The sequence below is a fragment of the Pavona decussata genome, unplaced genomic scaffold, assembly GCF_977016875.1.
Source record: "Pavona decussata unplaced genomic scaffold, jaPavDecu1.1 SCAFFOLD_83, whole genome shotgun sequence".
Taxonomy (NCBI): domain Eukaryota; kingdom Metazoa; phylum Cnidaria; class Anthozoa; order Scleractinia; family Agariciidae; genus Pavona; species Pavona decussata.
In genome coordinates this window covers 1,027,501-1,030,917 of record NW_028145501.1, presented here as the reverse complement: position 1 = coordinate 1,030,917, position 3,417 = coordinate 1,027,501, and the positions used below count along the sequence as shown (strand labels likewise).

The window sequence follows — 3,417 nt, the reverse complement described above, 5'->3', positions numbered from 1 at the left end:
CTTGTCAAGGAAACCTTTTCTGCCTAAAAAAATAGTATTACGAGATCAGAATTAAAGATTGAAACGAAGGAACTACAACTAGATCTCTCACCTCACTAACAGGCTGGAGATTTTAAGAATTTGTAAAGTGGGTCACTGTAGCAGGGATAACAACGCCTTCGGCTTAATGAGAAAAAAGACAGCAAAACAAACAAAAGCAAAAGAATTTAAAAGTGGAATGTCTCATGATTTTGATTTAAAAACATTCCAGAATAAAACAAAATAAGCGGTAAAATTCATAAACAACTTTGTGATGTCTTCATGATGTTATTGTCAACGGATCGAATGGTTAAAATAATAGGCGAGTGGGTGTGATGCGAAAATAAAAGTAAAATTTAAAAAGTAAAGATAGGTGCGTAAAAGTTTACCCAGACATGGAGATATCGATTCGTTGTTAGGGGAAAAAATAGGCTATCAAATCCCGCCTTCCCGCCCCATTTTTCCAGTTAATCCCGTGATGTCGCCTTTCATGGCGTCAAAATTTCCGATCGATCTCGACCTAATTTCAAAGATTATTCTTGGTTAAAACCTACAACAACAACTACAACGTTATTTAAGGTTGTCAGGACGCTTAGCAAAATACATCGGAGATAGCTGTAAACTAGTTTACAGGTTCGCCACGATAAACAAAACAATTAAAATTAAAAATATACATTTACTACCGGCCAGTAATTAAAAACGGCATATAATACGCACAAAATCGTCGACAGGATAGAGAATTATTTAATTATCGATCAACAGAATTTTACCGCACTTTGTTTATTCAAAGTTCATTCTCAAGTCAGGTTTCACAACAGAAAGCTTTTTCGCTCCAAATCGAAGCCAGACTGAATCCCTGAAAAATGATACAGAAGAAGAACAGTGTATTAATCAGGAAGAAACGGATGAGGATCAAAGGAAACCGAGAAAATCACGAACTTTCCAGAAAACTTGGTTGCGAGATCACACATGGTTGCGCTATGAAAGCCTCAACCTTCCGTGACGCCTCGGGTCAGTTGAGTTCCACAGTTTGAAAAAAGATATCACGAAAAGTGTACTTTCATGTGATGACCTGTAGACTAACTTGTAAACATGCTTCGGTGATGTTTCTAAACACGCAATATCATCAGTGTCATTGGTCTCAACACCGCGACTAATAGCAGCAACGTTTCTTTTGGTTCTGCATGCGGTTATTTTTGTTTTAATTTGTTGTTTTATTTTTTTTACTACTGAACAGAAACTACTTCGTTTCAGTCAGGCTTTTTGGGAACTTTAGCCTAGTTTGATTGAATTGAACAGATCTACTTTATTTTATTTATTTTATTTTATTAGACTTCGCCTTCTAAAATAAAACTATAAACAGAACATGACAACGTAAACAGAAAATAAACAAGTCCTGGGTTAAGGCAGGGTGACCACAACAGCAGCGCCAATTACTGTGGGCCCAAGATTAACAAAGTTCTAAACACTCGAATAAGATTGTAAAATATAGTAAACTAATAGCAACACGAAATATGCTTTGAAAGGTTGCTTGGCATATAACATTTTAATTCTAGGGTCCTCAATATCGAAGCGCGAAATAAGTGCATCCTTGCAGTATGAGGAGAGCAGAGATTTAAATTGGTTCAGAGTTACATGTTCATATCTTAACTGCAGGGGAAGAGCGTTCCAGGGGAAGAGCGTTTCATACTTGTTGCATGAATGGCCCTCAATCCCTCAAAGTCTCAAATCCTTCCCGATTGGTCCTTCTCCGCACGACCACGGCACTCACTCAGACAGACAGACATCTTTATTTAGATATAAAGCCCAGGGTAGTCCCTTCAGGAGCTTAAAAGCACCGTGGTATCAAAAAGAGCCCTTATCACTAAATGCACTAATTACGATGCAGATATACTATAAAAAGTAATAACAATGCGGATATACTACACTCACTCGTGTCCATCTTCCACCAATCAAACGGAATTGCCGATTCCCGTACAGAATCAAAGTTCTTCCCTGGAACGATGTCTTTCTGGTACATCATCAAATTGGGTATAGGTCCTACTTTAGAGAAGCTGAGGGAAACACTAAAAAGCTGCCCTCCTGAAACATTTGAAGGTGGTCTTCAGAGACTACCCCTTCCCAAAATATATGTGAACAATCCGGATCCTAGTTATCAGCCCGGAAGCTGAACTTGAGTATTACAGTTGAACCTCTCCACAACGGCCACCTTGGGGACAGAAGAAAGTGGCCGTTGTGGAGAGGTGGCCGTTATGGGGAGGTAGGGGTGTAATATGACACCTTTTTTTCAAGAAGTAAAACATGTTTATTGTGCCAAGTTCATGCTTACTGTAGCCTAAAATGACAATCCAATCTTAAATAATATATATCCATATATTACGCGATAAAAACGTAAATAATGCTTTGAATCAAAATGCTAAAAAGACGAAACGAGCAAGGTTCGCAACATTCGCTATATTATTGCAGAAAATTTATGCTTACTGCAGCGTATAAATGAAACATAATCAAAATACGTATATCATTGAAATGGATACAGAAACGTAATGTTCCGAAGACTAATGTCGATTACTACATCAGTTTATAAAAAAAGGTTTTTACAAAAAAAGAACTGTACTGGCCCTTGTCGAGAGGTTATTTTGGCAGTTGGGGACGCACTTTAGTGGCCGTTGCCGTTGTAGAGAGGTGGCCGTTGTAGAGAGGTTTAAATAAGAGCTAATGTATGGACTGTCCGCCGGGACAAAAAAATGTGGCCGTTGTAGAGAGGTGGCCTTTAGTGGAGGTTCAACTGTAATTCAGACTATGAAGAAGCTACCAACAGGAGACGATCTCAAGGGAAGCGAAACTTTGGAGTCCCTGGCCCTCAAAACCCAAAGATACTTGTCCATTCATTCATATGCTTCTTGTGTAGGACCTCTAAAGGTGGAAAGTTGTGGCGACGATGGAACATCAAATAGTGAAGCTGCGTGGTCTGACACGGGATACCAATACTTCTGTTTGGTATAATAAAATGCCACCCACCCTAAGATCCCATCGCATTTGTAAGAGCAGAGCACAAAAACGGGCTTTGCGATTTACGACAACAGAGCGACAGTTGGTTGGTTTTTTTCTTTGTTTTTTTTTTTCTTCTTCGAACACTTAGTTCGGTAATACAAAATGCTTAATAAATTAGCTATGGGGGGCTTACAGCGTCTGGCGGTGGGTGCACAGAGCGAATGGCGCGTTGTTGATTAATTTCTGATTAATATTTTACCTCTCGGCAATACTTTTCGTAATACGAGTACGAGCAAAACTGGATTTATAGAACGGAGAGTGAACGCATTTCGCATCCAGCATTAGTATATGGTCACTGTATGGTCACTCTGATAGCAGAATTTCGTTAAAAAAGGTACTTTGTTTTAA

The 3,417-nt window shown here is 38.9% G+C and overlaps 1 protein-coding gene across 1 annotated transcript in view; it reads left to right on the top strand.

Annotated features, from left to right (window-relative positions):
• Positions 1-2,961: 2,961 nt before the first annotated feature.
• The window catches only part of LOC146475740 (histamine H2 receptor-like), a 15,849-nt gene continuing 15,393 nt past the window's right edge, over positions 2,962-3,417 (top strand). The window contains exon 1 of the mRNA XM_085115469.1: positions 2,962-3,112. The gene's annotated coding sequence lies outside the window, so the exon portion shown is untranslated. The remainder of the gene's footprint in view (positions 3,113-3,417) is intronic.